The sequence below is a fragment of the Monodelphis domestica genome, chromosome 8, assembly GCF_027887165.1.
Source record: "Monodelphis domestica isolate mMonDom1 chromosome 8, mMonDom1.pri, whole genome shotgun sequence".
In the NCBI taxonomy this organism is placed as follows: Eukaryota; Metazoa; Chordata; class Mammalia; order Didelphimorphia; family Didelphidae; genus Monodelphis; species Monodelphis domestica.
The window spans coordinates 58,290,665-58,308,929 of record NC_077234.1 but is presented as its reverse complement, the minus strand read 5'-3'; the positions used below and the strand labels follow the sequence as shown (position 1 = coordinate 58,308,929).

Below are 18,265 nucleotides of genomic sequence, written 5' to 3'. Positions count from 1 at the left end.
TGGAACAAGTAAAAAAATTTAAAAATTCATCAATGGAACAATGGTCACATTCAAAGAATTAGCTGAAAAAATGGAAGAGGGTAGTACGGTGAAAGGAAATTCTTACACAACGTTATAAAGTTTGAAAAGAAAAAAAATCATTTTCATCAACAAAATCAATTAAAATAGCAAAATTTGAATAAGAGAAGCCATTTAATCCCAAGAAAAACACAACAGAACTATTATTAAAAAGTGGGCATGAGGTGTCAATTAATTGTGATACAAAAAAAGCAGTTGTCCAAAAAGAATGGTTAAACTACAATCAGACAAAAGAATATTCCAAATCACTGATTAAGAAAATGAAAATTTTAAGCTGAGATTAAAGGTGAGAGAAGGTAAAAAAAAAATAGGACAATTAAGATCAAATGAATGCCCTGTTGGTAAAGGTGTGATTGTTCTAACTATTTCACAAGACAAATGGAACTCTGCTAGGAAGTCATTTAACTATACAGACTACCCTCTCTGAACCAGCAAGTAACAAAAGAACAAAAAACACAAAGAGAAAGGTCCAAAATATACTAAAATATTTTAAGGCAATGCCTTTGGTGACAACAAAAAACTGGAAACAAATAACAATTCTTCCTTGTAGCAAAAGGCATATGATAAAGTTAAACAAAAACAAACATTTTTGACCAAGTTTGACAGCTTGATGCCTCAGTGAGCTGTGGCATTGATTAGAGTTAATCTGTCTTTCACTTCTTTCCTTTTTATTGCTATGGTAATTGGCTTCATGGTACTTCTGGTTTCCTTTTCTTGGTTTCATTTTATGTCCTCTCCAAATCAGGCCTTCATATTAATTATTGTGGAAAAATAATATTGATTACATTCATGTTTCACAATTCATTCCCAATCTCTTCTTTCTTCTCCAACATATTATACCCAGTATCTCTCTACCTACAGATTCTTTCCCTGCTGCCTAAAAAATGTGGGTCTCATCCATACCCTTAAAAAAACTACCCTACCATTCCTAATACCTCCCTACATCTCTCTTCCCACACTCTGCTAAACTCCTGCCATGTACACTACTTGTCTTGTACTCTCTTACTCTTTCACACAATCAAGATTCTGACCTCTTTGCAACTAAAACTGCTTTTTCCCCAAAATTATCAGCTGCATCTTAATTGCCAGTTCTGATAGTCTTTTTTCAATTCTCATCCTTTTTTTAAACATCAAGTAAAAGGGAAAACTAGGTCATTCAGTAGATAAAGACAAGAGAGGTTTCCAAGCCTGGAAATGAGAAGTCGAAGTCCTGAGTTCAAATATGACCTCAGACAGTTCCTAGCTGTGTGACACTGAGCAAGTCACTTGACCCCCAACTGTCTAGCCCTTTACCACTCTTGTGCCTTGAAATTGATACTTAGTAGTATTAATTCTGACAGACAATATGAATTTTTAAAAAAAAACTTTCCTTTTCCTAGTTTGTTTTGTTTGGGGAGAGGGGAATGTGGTGTGGCAGCATTACTCTCCTGAACCTACTCCTGCCTGACTATTCCTTTTATGTCTCCTATGCTAAATCATCACTATACTCAATTTTAACTCATTCAATTGAGGGGGAGGGATTGGTCAATAAATATTAAGGACCTGCTATGTGCAAGGGGTTCAAAAAGAAGCAGAGTCCCTGCCCTTGCAGTGTTTACAATCTAATGGGAGAGCACACTGGAATTTAGAGGGGTTAAAGAAGACTTTCTGTAGAAGATAGGATTTTAATTGGGGCTCAAAAAAAGTCAGGGAGGTCACTATGTGCAGCAGGGGAGAGAGGGTTTCATCCATACAGCCCAGAGCCAAGAGATAGGTGGTCTTATTCATGGAACAGCCAGAAGGCTACTGTTACCGGATCAAAAAAAAAAACGTGTTGAAGAATAAAATGTAAAAAGCCTAGAAAGGAAGAGGAGGCTTCATCAGTAAGGGCTCTGATTGCCCAAAAACCATTCTGAATGTTTCTGGAGGCAACAGAGAGCCAATGGAATTGAAAGAGAATGCGGTAAAATGGTAATTCAAGGGCTGAATGGAGGCTGGCTTGGAGTGGGGACCCAAGTCCAGTCTACTGCAATAGAGCAGGGAGTCTGTACCTCTGTGGACAGTGTCAGAGGAGAGATATATTCAGAGTTATTGGTGACAGATGAGGCATTTGGGGAGAACAGAAGGCAACCCAGGACAGAATGGTGAAAGGGCCATGATCCAGAGGAGACTCTGGCAGAGGAGTCAGAGAAGGAGCAGTCGAACAGGCAGGAGGACAACCAGGAAAGAAAGGTGTCCCAAAAACCTAAAGAGAAGAGCATCAAGGAGAATGATCAACAGTCACACGGTGCTGCGAGGCCAAAGAGAAGGAAGGTGGAAAGGCCCCAGGATTTGGCAACTAAGAGATCACTGGTAACTGGACAGAGCAGTTACTGGAAGGATCTAGTCAGGAGCAGACTGCAAGGAGTTAAGAGTTAAAGAGAGTGAGAGGAGATAAAGTGGAGTCTCTCATTCTAACCAGGAATGTAGCTACAAAGGTCTGAAGAAATATCAGACATGGGGGCGTTTTCAGAATGCAGGAAACATGGGTATGATTAAAGACATTAAAGAAGGAGCCAGCAGTCAGGGACAAATGGAAAGGAAGGGATAGAGCTGGGATGACAGAGGGGTGATCTGCTGGAGGAGACAGGATGGTTCACCTTGGTAAGGAAAGGGGACAGAAGGGACCTGAGTGACAGGAGGCAAGGAGGAAAGGAGGAGTTTTCTATAAACTGTAAGGTCAGGCTCTCAGCTGAGATGATGGGGAAAGAGGGCATGACAGGTTTGAGGAGAAATGAAAAGGTTTGGAAGAACAGCTAAAATTTGTGTTGGACCTGATCAGAACAGTTGTAGGATTTTTTTCCACTTCCAGCTCTGCATTGTCTCAGGCAGTCTCTCTCTCTAGACTTCACTACCCTGTAGTACCCCCTCCTACAAGATCTCCTTACCTTTCTCTACTGGTGAATTCCTTCAAGGCCTCCATTTCCAGCAGAGGCCCCAGCCCTGGCCCTAGCCCAGCCCTCCATTGGCAACTCATTAGATTTTACCTCCAAGAGCCCATATGGGTGCTTTCCTCATCTCTTGAGCACCAGTCCCACATGACAAACTGCCTAATGGACATCTGCCAGACATCTCAAACTCAACATGTCCAGAAGTGAATTCAAACTGACTGGGGCCACAACTAAAGTTCACTCTGTGAACTTTAGATTACTCCACCCTACTTAGTCTAACAAAATCAGGAATGTCTACACCCATACTTAAAGATTAAGTATCTAGTTAGATGGCCTATGATAGGCATGTGCTAGCAAATGGCAAATCAGAAACAGCTGACAGACCCCTGGGTTGTCCTAACTCAAGCTTTAGCTACCATTGGTACAGGTGAGACACAGGAAAGTGATGTAAAATCCTCTATATATTTTACGCCACTTCCTCTCTCAGGCTCTCTTTGGCAGCGAAGAGGTGGCTGGTGGCAGCATGCTGAGCCTTTTGGCATCTTGGTGTGGCAGCAACTATACTATACTATACTGGGAGAAGCTGAGTAGCTAGTTCAGGCATCTTAGCTGAGCTCTCTTAGAGTTTAGGCTGATTCTTTCTCCTTTACCTTCCAAACACTATCCTCTTAGAGAAAGTCTCTAATCTTCCCCCTGGTTCAGGCCAGGTGGGAGAAATCCTACACCTTTTCCCTCTCCCTTCTCCTTAATTTATTTCCTCTATATTAATTAAAATCACCATAAATTTCTAGCTGACTTGGGTATTTTATTTGGGATATTCCCTAGCCACCAAAATTAATTTAGATTAGGTCCCAAGCCTAAAATTATCCTTACAATTCTCTCCAACCAGAAAGACAGCACCCTTCCCTCCATACAGAGGAACCTATGGCCATCCTCCACCAGCACCTTCCATTGTCATCCTGTACCACATCTTTCCAGCTTTACAGTAGCTCAGTTCCTAGACAAACAGGCCACCTCTATTTCTCCTATACAATATTTCATCTTGCATCTGGCGATCACTACACCTGAAACATGCTCCGGTCTCACCTCTCTGCTTCTAGAAAGCCTTCATTTCTTTCAAAACTTAGCTCAAGCACCACTGGTTACAAGAGGTTTTTCCAGCTTCCCACAGATGCTTTCCCCCTTCCTCTTCAGTTACCTAGCATCTGCTTTGAGTCTGATGTACACAGAGAAACTAGCATTATTATCTCTGCTTGGTAAATGGAAGTCCACAAACCTGAAAGGCCAAAACTATTTTCCTTTGTCTCTATATCCTCAGGACCTGACATATGGTCTGAGACAAGTTCAGTGAATGACTTAATAGCCAGTCTAAAATCACAAAACCAAAACTAAACAAAGGAGCCTAGAATAAATACTTAAAATAACAATCAGTCAAAAGAACCTTTTATTAGTATGTCAAAGGAAATCTGTTACTAAGAGGAAGAATAGGTTCACTTCATAGTAGTCAAACTCCATTTTCAGACACTGCAGGTTGTTTAGAGTGGATGACAAAACATATTAGTGATCTTAGGAAATTAAATGCAGTTTTAACAAATTATTATTTGAAGGCAAGAGTCCTTCAACTACAAGAATAACATGGTCGGACAGTTATCAGACAAGGTTGTTAGAAGTAATTTGGATAAAGGTGGAAGTAAATGAAATATCACACACACACACACACACACACACACACACACACACACACACACACACACACACCCCTCTCTCTCTATTCCCAAAGACTGTAATGGGAATACAACATGAAAAGAACTACATTCATTTACCAGACAAATACAGAAATGACAAAAGTCACCTGAGAGACAAAACAACAATAGTTCTTTAGGCTGGGAGTGTTTCCTTTTTGAATTTGTATTCCAGGAGCAAAGGTTTAGTGCCTGACATTACAGCAAGCCCTTAAGAAATGCCCCCTATATTGAAGTTATTGAACTTCAAAAGAGGATGGAACGGGTGTATTAACATAGGGAAACACCTCACAATAGCAAATTCCATCGCTCCAAATCAATCAGTATGTGCTAGGGTAGAGTTCACATTTTAATGAAGGAGTCAAGAATAAAATATGAGGAGGCTAAATATAAACTTAATAAATAAAATATTATTATATAGTAGTTTTAAGAGGGAGAGAATCAAAAGCAGGGAGGGGATCAAAAACAGCTTCCCACAAATTGTAAGAAATCCTTTCTCATTTCAAGATAAGCAAATATAATTATATGCTGGAGCATTTTCCACAATGAGTCTTAATCTCAAATTAGCCTTCCCCATGGCACCTACTTTCATCCCTCTACTAAGTACTCAAGGAACACAACTAAATTTTAAGATTTTCTTTGTGCCTTCTGTACCAGAAAATATGTGCATTTCAAACTTTAAGTTCCTATGTTATTCAGCTATTTTACCACACACTTCTGCTCTCCTTTCATTAGACATTAAGAACTTACTGCTGAAGGAAAAGTTAGCACCTTAGTGGGTGACCCGGCACTCAACTTTGTTGTCAGGGACACTGGGCTCCTCTCTAGCACTGGACACTTAAATGGCTATGGGACCTCTGGCCAGGCACCCTGGCCTGGGAATCAAATGGAAAACAAAGAGGCTAGGCTGGAGGCTGCAACTAACATCTCTTTCATCTCTAATGTTTATTAGGGATATGAATATTAAGCTATATTAATAATGGATTATGTTGTGGCTATTTAAAAGAAAATTCATCAAAATTTGACATTTTTCTACCAAATCTCTAAGCAAAATTGATGGACATTTTCCAAATTCAAAATTTCTGGTGGTGGCAGATAACCCAGGAATAGGCTAGACCACAAAGTTAATGAACTAGAATTAAGTTTTCACTATATATAATTCAAACAGATAAATGAGTTTAGATTATACTTAAATTAAATTCTTCTTCAATCATCTTTTATTTATTGATCTTAATTAACCAGAACACAAGCTATACTATAAAAATAAGCAAAAATGATTATTTGAATAAATTAATAACTAAACAATACTTTAAATTCATGTGCCCCATTGATATTTATATGAATGAATATCTTCTATAAAGACTAGATGGCCTCCAAAGTCCCTGGTATTACTAAATTTATGCTCCCATGATCTTTCCCTTCTGGGCTTATTGCATAGTAAGTTCCCCAACAAGCTCTACCTTCCAGTCAAATTGGCCTACGCCAGAACATAATGTTCTGTATCTAGTCTTCCTTTGCAAAGGCTGGACACCAGTCTTCTGACCCCACCTGCTTTCCTCTTCGTTTTCCTCAAATTACTAAAGATTTTACTTTTATAGAATAAAATGTATGCTACTGAGTGCTCATGATCCTATGATCTTGTGATTTTCCCTGATCACCCCAATAATTACTTAGGACACCAATTCAATATAAAAATTCAACATATACTAAAACTCTATTAGTTTATACTTCCTATATATCAAACTCTTCTCAGAGCAATTTGATAATAAAAAAATCTTTCCCATTTGCCTGCTTCCCTTCTTATCACTAGGCATAAATGTGTCTCTGATAAGTTTGGTGTCCAAGATAGAAACAACAGATATGTATATATGCATAAATGCACACAAGTATATATAATGAAAAACCATTTCTCAAGAGAAGCAGAGGATGACAGTTCCCAAAAGAATTGCAAATTTTAACAATCACATGAAATAATTCTTCAAATCACAAATAAGAGAAATTCAAATCAAAGCAACTCTGAAATTTCATTTTACATTCTACAAATTGACAGATTACAGAACATGGAAATAGCATCGGAAGATCTCTGGGAAGATAGACACACTGATGCATTGTTGCTAGAGTTGTGAAACCTCACAATCATTCCTGAAACCATTTTGAAAATTATAGAAACTAAAATGTCACTAATAGGAAAAAAGTCCCCATATTCACCAAAATATTTAAAACCCTTCTTGTGACAAAAAATTGGAAACAAAGGTACTTACTGAACTGGGAAATGGCTAATAAACTTTGATGCATGAATGTAACAGATGCTATATTTAAGATACTAAAAGAAAAATAGAGAAGCATGGAAAGATCTACACATGGACTGATGCCTAGTGAAGTAAGCAGAGCAAAGAAAACCACAAATACTGTAAAAAGAAAAGAATCTCCACCTATCCACCCCCAAAATTAAAAATGTTATATTTTTATATATTTTAAATGTTAAAAATATTATATTTTTTAAAGTATGGGTCAAAAGAAGATAACATGGAGAAAGCAACCCCAATTCTACCTGTTTGCAGAGATGAGAGATCTAAAAAATGTAGAATTATCTAAATTTTGAGGCTTTTTCATTGAATGGACTGTCTTTATTAAGGGAAATGTTGATGGTTTAAAAAGCAACAATAAAAATATAAGGAATATTCTCTCAGATAAATTATAAATGTTTAAATATGTATAACAGGTATCTTCACCCCTCCTCCACATTATGTAATTCAGATAATATTTCTTATACACCCCCAGCTATCCTAATATCCTGGTCTGACATTTGGTCAATATAAGAATAAAGGAATAGTTAACTTTTGTTTTGTTTCTAAAAGCAAAAGGCAAAAACCTCTTCCCCACCAAAATTTAATATAAAAGCTTACTCTTTAAAAAGCGCAAAGGTTTCCTTGATACGAATAAATGAAAAGCTACCATTTTAACCGAGGAATTATTTTTTCAAATTCCGTTTATATTTTTAATATAGCATTAAAGATTAAAAGAACTACTTGAAATCTTTAGGAATTTCATTATCTTAATGTTGTTCAAATTAAGGCCACCAATGTATTTTTATATAACCTAGAATCCATTAGAAATGTATCCATAATTTTTATTAAAATTCTTCAACAGGTTAAACGCAAAAGTATTTGCCAATTAACTAAATAATGGATACATTTCCAATATCTCAAAGTGCATTTTTAAACAAAATCTAGCATGTAAATTATAAATCAGTATATAACATCAAAAATGGAAAAATTTTTACCTGTTAGTTGGACTTCTGCAACGTTGGTCAAAACAGAACTGTTAAGTTGCTCCCTGACAGGTAGTAGTAGCAACACCCGTGAGTTTGGCACCTTCTGGGACTGCTTTCTGTCCAGCCTTCCTCAGTTGACACTGTCATAGCCAAGAAATAATATTTTCTAGTTAACAAAAAGTTTAAAACTAAATTCTACCCCCCCCCCCCAAAAAAAGCAATCTATAAACAGGACAGGAGAAAAGAACTTTTAGCATTAATATGTGCTCTCTTTCTTTGTATTCCCCTAAAAGCTTAGAGTAGATTAGATTTCAACTGCGATTAGACTATAAACCACAATTGAATTAACTTGTTATAAAGCAAAAAACTTATTAACCAAAAATATATGCAAGAAAAACAGTCCATTAATGTTTGAGAAACTAACTCAGACTACTATGAAGGACTAAAAAAGGGACTCTATTTCCTTGGAGAAACCAGACATTCATTAGACACATATAGCCCTGACATGTCTCTGAGACAAGTTGTCTCTCACTTAACACCCTAAAAGTTAACCCATTATCAACAATATTTGTAGAACACCTATTATAAATTTATCACTGCAGGCAAGAAATGTTATTTAATACCTATCTCTATAAATATCATTTTTTCTATGGAAAAGTCCTATGGTTCCTTCTCCTGGTACTCTAAAATTGTTATTCTGATTCATAATTGATAGATCCAAGAATAAAACTTATAATGATATTTTGGTGCTTACTCTCTTCATGTCATTGAATTAAAGAATACAAATAATCTATTCCAATAAACACATTATATAGGCTAAGTTTGTAAATGCCACAGGAGGATCACAAAACCAATTGGTGACAATTATCTAGACTAAACAAAGTCTGAAAGAAAGAACTAAAACACCTTCAACAAATGTTAAACATTTCTGCTCTTTAGAAAAATAAAGACAAGTTGTCTTTTCTCAGAAAGTCTTCTTGATATGGCCCCTTTGGAATGATTTTTGTTACTTCAGGTGCTCAACATTAAGGAAAACGTGAAAAGTATCAATAAAGGTAAATGGATCATGCTTGGCCACCCTTAGTCATAATCCTAAGAGAATCAACTAAAATTCACTCACTTCATGTACCAATGACTAGTCTCAACAACAAAGTAACTTATTATCCACACAACTGAACTCTTCAATTAACCATAAGAACACATGATCCAACAAAAACAAAATATGCAACAAACAAAAATTCTCAAGTTCTACCACTTATGTTTATAACTCCTTGAAGTAAGTATTAATAAACTTGATAGGAATAACTAAAACAAATGGCAGAAAATAATTATCATCACAAGAAATGTTTGAGCTTCGTTGCTTTGAAAGATATTGATTTTTTATAAGCTTGTTAAATAAAATACATTGGAAAAGACTGAGCTCCATTCAAAATGCCACATTTTAAGAGGAACACAATAGGTTGAAAGGACTGGAGAAAACCTTTAGAGATAACCATTGTCTTCAAATATCTAAAATGCTGTCATGTGACAGACTACATTAGTCATATACATATATAGATATGATAGAACTAATACTATCAGATAGAAGTTACAGAAGAATCAGATTTCAGTGTAAATAAATTGTCAAATTAAAGCTGTTATCAAAAGAAAATGGGCAATTTTGCTGTTTAAAAAGGCTCCTCTCATTAAAAGTATTGACTCAAATAGTGCGAAACAACCAAAGCCAAGAAACAACCTTGATCACTTCTGATAAAAGTTTGCGATTATTTTATAAAATGTTATGCAGAAATTAAGATTATCTGAGAAAGTCATTCATATTGAAACCAAGAATGACCAAAACTAACCAAAAGTTGGTTATGTTTTCCTTTTCTGAACTTTTCTAAATACTCATTTAACTCCAATTAAACCTAACATTAAAAAAATGGATTACTTAAAACCAAAGATCACTTAAGATGTCCATTTAAGTCTGTGTCCCTCACCATAAAACTAAGGCCTCCCAGAAATTAACTGACTTGCCCTCCATACCAGTATTAAGAGGCAGGAAGGCTAGGAGTCTAAACCTAGAATTCTCCTAATGGTATCAATTGATATTTAAGCTCAATCTTTGGTCACATTAATAAAATAACTAAAAGTAACTAACTGCCATGATTAATATATGGCTAGAACTTTTTTACTGAAACTGTGTCCCATTTCACTACTATTCCACACAAACCCTCCTCAAATCCACTTTTTAAATGTTTTACTCCATTTTGTCTTAACAAATTATTTCCCAATAAGCCTTCTAAAAACAAAATTCCCTCCAAACTGAGTTTATCAAATATTGATACTTTAATCCTAATAGCTGTTGACTCTCCATGGTGACTTCACATACATTCTTACAGTTATTAGCACTTCATACAAGTCTACCTACCCACATCCACTCTTAAATAATGCCCTCTTCCATAGCTTTTTCTAATTTTCTGCCATTTGAATAAAAAAGAAAAGGAATTATCAGAGAGGCTTGATAGAATTCACAAAATATTTATAATCATTTTTATTTGATTTGCTGGTATAAGTCTACAACAATTTTTCATTTAAAAAAGTTTAAAAATGTTTAAAGTTCCCTATTTTAAAAACTCAATTGATATTCCATACTCTCTAAAATACAACAAACTTACTATTGAAGAGGAAAAGACTTTAAAATTATTACTACTTACTCATTTTAAACTATTACTTAACCTGGAGAGTGTTATTTCAAGGTCTTCTGTAGAATACATTTTCATTACTGCTAGGTGACTTCATTTTTGTTGGCGTTTTAAAAAATATAGTAAATGAATTTTAATTAAGAATTTGTTTTTATTGCTTCCCTATCCCACATCATTCCCATAGCAAAACTTTTAAGAGCATCCCATGAGTTATCTACTTGTAAAGTCTATTCTGATACTGCAATTTTAATAATCAATAAGCACAGACCTTTAGTTCTAATTCTAATTGAAATCTGGTAAGAGAAAATTTTGTATATTCACCAATTTTTTATTTTATTTTTTAATATTTTTACATTTTAAATTTTAAATTTTATTCTCCAAATAAGTCCTACCTAAAGCTTCACAATGCTAAAAGATTGGAGTGTCAAAGGGAAATCCAAACTTTAGTGTATGCTACACATCAAAATGGAACTACTCCTAGAAATAAGGTTGTGTGAAAATAATCTCTCACCAATTTGGCTTCAGTAACACTGATTGAGATTTTGAGGTAGGGAAAAGGATACCTATACCAGATATAGGGACCAACCTGCCTTTCCTACATAGCTTATCTGCAGGTGGTGACCTGAGAAGGAGAATGGAGGCTAGAGGAATATGGATGTGAGATAGATAAGGCAGTCAAGGGCAAGAGACACAGGAATAAAGAATCAGAGACCACAAGTTAAAACACTTGGGGAGTTGAGAGCTCCTCCATAGATAGATACCTCTGAAGTGAAAGATAACAGAGTGGAGAAATTATAAGTATGAGGACCAAGAGAACCTGCGTGGAGCACAGGACTCCGGAAAATCCCCCATGGACCAGGTGGTCAAGAGATTAATGGGAGATGTGCAGGCAGTTGCACTGCATAAATCAGTCAGACATGAGGAACATAGTAGGCCACAGCAAGATCAAGATCATAAGAGGCAAGAGGGAGAGCAAACACTGTGAGAGTAAGAGGTGTAAGAGAAGAAAAGGGAAGAGGAAACTCGCACATGTTCCCCAACCTTTATTGGGGACCTTAGGAATGTCAAGTGGGAGGTGATTAATGAATACATGACACGACATAGGTTTTGACATTGGTTGAATTGACAATGACTAAATCAAACAGGAGAAGATTAATCCAACCCGCACTTTGTAAATGAATGTAGTCAGGGCCAGGGCACTGTGGCTGTCAATGCCCAGCCCAGGAATTTGCTAGTCCCTTGGACTGTCCCTTTCTATACAATGAACATTAAGTAATCAGACCATGTGTTTGGTAAATGAACATACAGGATACAATATCAATACATCAATCATACTTCCAAGATGCTAAGATGCCTGGTATGCTACACCAAAGAAACTGCAGATCCTTCAGGGGTAATGATTCTTAACTTAGGGTCATCAAGTTCAACGAATTTGGATTAGGGGGAGATTTCGCTAACATTTGGTTTCTTTTTTAAATTTTACCTATTTTATTTTATTATTTTTAAAACATGATAAAAAAGGTCCATGGGTTTGTCAAAGTTATGATCCAAAGTTATGTTAAGAAATCTTGCTTTAGAAAGAAGGCAACATCTTTTTTTTAAACCCTTACTTTAGGTCTTGGACTCAATACTATGTATTGGTTCCAAGGTAGAAGGGTAAGGGTTAGGCAATGGGGGGTCAAGTGACTTGCCCAAGGTCACACAGCTGGGAAGTGTCTGAGACCACATTTGAACCTAGGACCTCCTGGCTCTCAATCCACTGAGCTACCCAGCAGTCTCCAGGATACTGGTTCTTAAAGAAGGATCTGAGGATCCCTCAAGGGCATAATGTTAAAACATTTTCATAACTCTAAAACATGTTTTGTCTATTAACTTATATAAGGTTAATGCCTTTACATAATTTTTTGTATGCCTAAGTAACTTAACTGCTGCCACATATTTGAGTGTTGCTATTGTTTAGTCATTTAGTCAGCAGAGTTCCGTGACCTAAATTGGGGTTTTCTTTACAAAGACATTGTAATGACTGACCATTTCCTTCACCATCTAATTTAATTTTAGAGATGAGGAAACAGGTGAACAGGATTAAGCAATTTGTCCAAGGTCTCATGGCTAATAAATGTCTAAGGCTAGATTTGAACCCAAGTCTTTCTTCCAGGCCCAGCAATTTATCCATTAAGCCACCTAACTCCTACTTGGGAGACTAAATTTTTCCTATAATTCAACCGAAAAAGAATACAAGTAACAGTTAAAGATCCAACCGTCTATTAAAAGCCAGAAATTAACAAAATTACAAAAATATGTAAAGCAATTGTTCTCACTATTTTTGTTTTGGAAAGAGTCCCCCCCCCATCAAAAATATTATTTGTTAACATGTTATCCATTTTTCATTATTCAAATGAATACTTTAACAAAATTTTAATAATTTAACAATATTTTAAAATTTGTCCATTTTAATTTCTAACATAATAAGTATCAATAGATATAACACAAAAAACTTTGGGTTTTTAGAAATAAGGGTTCTTCAAAACTTTAAAGAATCCAAAGGACTTAAAACAAAGAATATGAGAACCACTGAAATAGAGGGATCATAGGCACAGTGGCAGAGTGAATGATTCAAAAATCCACAATATGGAATGAATGAGTGTACGCAAATAAATTCCAAAAAAGAAATCTTAACAGGAAAAAAGGGGGGAAAGTGAAAAAAGCAAATAACCCCCAAAAAGACCCCATATTAAAATGACACTAAGTGTTAAAAGAAAACATATAGAAAGCTTCAGGAAAAGCTGCAACACGTAAGTCGCCTGGAAGAATGCAAATGAATAAAGGTAATCCCTTTAAAAAGATATTATGTCTGTTAAGAACAGGAATACAATCTCTGAAGAAACAAAAAGTCAAAAACATTTAGAACATATGTTAAAAAATTAATCAGAACTTGAGAAACAAAAATGAAGGAGAGGAAAATAAAATGGAAGGTAGAAAAGAACAAGGGGACCCCAATAAAACAAAAATATTTCAGAGATCTCTATGAAGCAAAGGAAAGGATTTGGTGAATCAATCTAATTATAACAAAATAGGCCTTAAACATCTCCTATCAGGAAAAATGGATAAAATTTACCTCTAAGTATTGAAAACTAAAGACAAGGGAAGAATAGCTAAGATTGGAAAATAAAGGAAGCTGTCCTATACTGCCTTGTACTGACCTTCTCCCTATATAACTCCCCAAAGATCTAGAATACATACCATTCTTCAATTGGGAGATTCAATATTACGTAGAATTTCTACCAGCTCAGGTTGGAACAAGAAGACAGAAACAAGTCTATGGACACAGGAGAGCAATCTAGGCAAGGGCCTTTCAAGAACGTGGCATGGCCTGCATGTGATGGTATACCAGGGAAAGGAGAAGTCCCAGGATCCAGGGTCCAGGTCCAAATGTATGATACTTAACAGAAGATACCAAATATTCAGATATTCACATCTTAGAAATGGATCCTAGATCCAGTGTAGTCTTGATGGCAAGAGCTGAATCTTGGAAGAAAAGGACAAGAAGTGGTTGCTTGTCCTTGGGCGTATAATGAGTAAGAGTCAGAAAGAGAGAGGAAATGGAGAAAAGGGGAGTATTTTAAGCAAGGAACAGTACCTAAGCTTTTATATCATCTCATTTAATATGTACACAAGACAGTAGCAGTTGTGTGGCAGGAAACCAGGTCTTAGATCCAATCCCCAGCACCATCTGAAAACTGAAATTCCATCACCATGAATCTGCAGTTTTCAGTTGCCAGCCTGTGGCTGCATCCAGGAACAAGCTACTGGAGTTTCAAGGGGCAAGATCATACTTGTATTGCTCAAACATTAGAGATCCCAGACCAAAAAGGCAAAGCTCAAATTACAACAGGAATTGGATTGTTCAGAGCACACCAAAATCTTTTAGGTCCCCTTATTCCCAAGATCTTTAAATGACTCCACACTCTTAAATCCTTAGAAATCAGCAGCAGGTCCCAAGAAGACAATGTGTCTAAAAACAATCTAGAAGTTCTCCTTCAGAAGAACAAAGTTCTAAAATCAAGCCATTCTCCAACTGATAAATGGGCAAGGGACATGAATAGACAATTTTCAGTTAAAGAAATCAAAACTATTCATAAGCACATGAAAAAGTGTTCTAAATCTCCTATAATCAGAGAGATTCTAATCAAAACAACTCTGAGGTATCATCTCACACCCAGCAGATTGGCTAACATGACAGCTATGGAAAGTAATGAATGCTGGAGGGGATGTGGCAAAGTAGGGAAACTAATGCATTGCTGGTGGAGTTGTGGTGGCAAAAAATTGGAAAATGAGGGGCTGCCCTTCGATTGGGGAATGGCTGAACAAATTGTGGTATATGTTGGTGATGGAATACTATTGTGCTAAAAGGAATAATAAATTGGAGGAATTCCATGGAGACTGGAATGACCTCCAGGAAGTGATGCAGAGTGAGGGGAGCAGAACCAGGAGAACATTGTACACAGAGACTGATACACTGTGGTATAATCAAATGTAATGAACTTCATTAGTGGCAATGCAGTGATCCAAAACAACTTGGAGGGATCTATGAGAAAGAACATTATCCACATTCAGAGGAAAAACTGTGGGAGTAGAAACACAGGAAAAAAAAACCACACAACTGCTTGATTACATAGGTAATAGGAAGGGGATATGGACTCTAAATGAACTTCCTAATGCAAACATAAACAGCATGGAAATAGGTTTTGAACAAGGACACATGTAATACCCAGCGGAATTGCATGTCAGGTAAGGGAAGGGGGGTGGGGGGTGGAGGGGAGAGAGGTAAAGAATATGATTCTTGTAACCAAGGAATAATGTTCTAAATTGACTAAATAAACAATTTTTAAAAATAAAGTACAAAGTTCTTGGACTCACAAAGTCAAAAACTAAGATGTCTAGAACAAAACAGAACAAAAAGAATGCCACTAAAAAGGGGGCTATCTTGTTTACATGTATGCTAAAGATATATGGAAATGACTAGTTCCAAGATATGTATAAGGGCCTTTTGAAAACCTGCTTAAAGGTTTAAAATATTTATAAATATATATGAAATATTAGTGCTATAAAAGCAATTTTTAAAATTAGACTACCACAGGAAATAATTGTAAAACAATTAGAAACTGTGGGAGAAAGAATTGAATAGATAATAGCTGGGCGCAATAAATATAAAACTCTAGCCAACTTTATTCCCAAATACAATAAAACAAATACAATGACTCCATGATACAAGGAATTATATATATATATATATATATGTATATATATAAAACATATAAGAAAATGTATATAAGGTATATGAAAAAAAATCACCTGGTAAACAAATCAAGAAAAGATAGAGAATGCTTTGAACTACCTGAAAGTGATAACCAAGAGCCTAGACATCTCATTACCAAAAAATCATAAAAGACAACTAAAAATCTATCTCTTAGGAGATAAGAGAAAAAGGCATAACAGTGGTCACCTACTGAAAGAAACCTCAAAATGAACATTCCTAGAAATATTTGCTTAAATACACAATTCCAGGTTTAAAAAATAAAAATTATGTCTCTAAATGTATTTGTCAATAAAAGGAAAAACAACAAGCTGAATAAACTTAAAAGCAGAAAAACAAAATTTAAAAAGCCAATTTAAAAAATAGAAAACATGAAGATTAATAAGGAAACTGACAAAATAGAAAGCAAAAAACTTAACTAGGAGCTGTAGGGGTTACAATACATCAACCAGTAGTTAATTTGATTTTTAAAAATAAAAAATATGAGGGGGAGAACCTATTATAAAATTATTATGCACCAATTATGCACCAATAAAATAACAATTTAAATGAAACAGATAAACTAAAGTAACAAAACAAGTAAAGGGAATGAAATTAACACAATCTCAGAAAGATAAATTGAATAAGCTATGGCTTGTTCCTAAATGAGTTCCCAAAGACAAATACCAGATAAATTTACAAGTGAGTCACCAAGTATTTTTTTTTAATTTGCTTAAATAATTTAAGTAGAAAAAGGAATGCCACGCTATGTTAACAATTATTAACAAATTCCTTCTGATATAAATATAATCTTAACTAAACTGGGAAAGTCAAAACAAGGGGAAAAAATGGTAGACCACTACCCTTAACTAACAATGATACAAAAAAATTTTCAATAAAATACTAGCAAGGAGACTACTAAAATTCTTTATAAAAACCATACAATATGATCAGGTTCATGTTATACTAGAAATTCAGGATGAAAACAAAAAAAAAACATGATTTACCATCATAATCATACTAATAAATGAAGACAAAGCTTTTAACAAGATATAACATTTCTGTTAAAAATACAGAAAACATCTGATCTTTCCAAAATATAAGTGGTACCTATCTGTCAACATGGAATCTAGAAAAACCCCAAACTTGTAGCCTAGTAAGATCGGATGAACCCCAAGTTTTAGGACTACCTTGTAAGTTGGAGACCCCAAAGCCTGTACTTGGTTCCCTGTTTCCACGAGAATCCACCCTGAAGGGAATCTCAGATTAGCAGTTTCAGACTGAATAAAGGTAAAAGACCATTCCTATCAAGTGGGGCCAAGCCCAAGCCAAGTGACTCTTCTTGTCTCCAGAAGCCTCTCCCATTGTATCACACCCTCCTTTCCAGGATAGAACTCAGGGCCTTCAGCTTAGGAGACTGATGTGCTGCCTACTGCACTAAGGAGGCAATTATCACTTTTTACCTATGATAGGAAACCTGGAGAGTTTTAAAGTTACATGATATGGGGAGGTGGGGGGGGGGGGGGGGGAATCACACATCACACATATCTTTAGCAAAAATGTATTACCAACAAAGCCCATCCGCTAAGTACTATTGTAGATAGGGCTTGAAATCAGGACGACATCTTCCTGAGGTCGAACCTCTTACTAGCTATATGACTCTGGGGAAGGCACTTAACCCATGAGGAACATTCTCACTCTCTCTGTCTCTGTCTCTCTCTCTCTCCCACCATTTGAAAAAACTACAAGATAATTGGAAAGCAGTCAAGGAAAAAATAGGTACAAAAATGTAATACTATATAAAGTGATGAGCTCCAAATGGGGCTATGACTTAGACATTATAAAAAAATTAAAGGAGCAAATAAATTACCCTTCAAATTTGATGCATAGAAAAAATTATCACAGAAGGTAAAATGACAATTTCTGATTCAATAAAATGAAAAAAGTTTTAGAAAACAATGCAGATAAAATTAGAAAAAATGGTAAATAAGTGGGTAGGAGAAACTCTGCATCAAGTTTCTGAATGAGGTCTAAGTTTCTAAGATTTAAATGGAAATACTTCAGATGTTTAAGAACAAGAGTCATTCCCAAATTGATAAATAGTTGAAGATATTATTAGCAGGCAGTGCGCTATTTATGGTCATATAAAAAAGTAATCCAAATCACAAAGAGAAGTATAAATCAAGGCAACTCTTGAGATTTGACCTTCTATTACTCAGATTGGCAAACATGAACAAAAAGGAAGATGAGAAATTTTGGAAAGGGTGACGGGAAAACAGGCTTTA

At 35.6% G+C, this 18,265-nt stretch overlaps 1 protein-coding gene across 50 annotated transcripts in view; it reads right to left on the bottom strand.

Moving 5' to 3' along the window:
- The window catches only part of TRIP12 (thyroid hormone receptor interactor 12), a 167,680-nt gene that overhangs the window by 103,515 nt on the left and 45,900 nt on the right, over positions 1–18,265 (bottom strand). For all 50 annotated transcript variants that reach the window (XM_001364975.5, XM_056807049.1, XM_056807059.1 and 47 more), the window contains exon 2: positions 8,013–8,143. The gene's annotated coding sequence lies outside the window, so the exon portion shown is untranslated. The remainder of the gene's footprint in view (positions 1–8,012; positions 8,144–18,265) is intronic.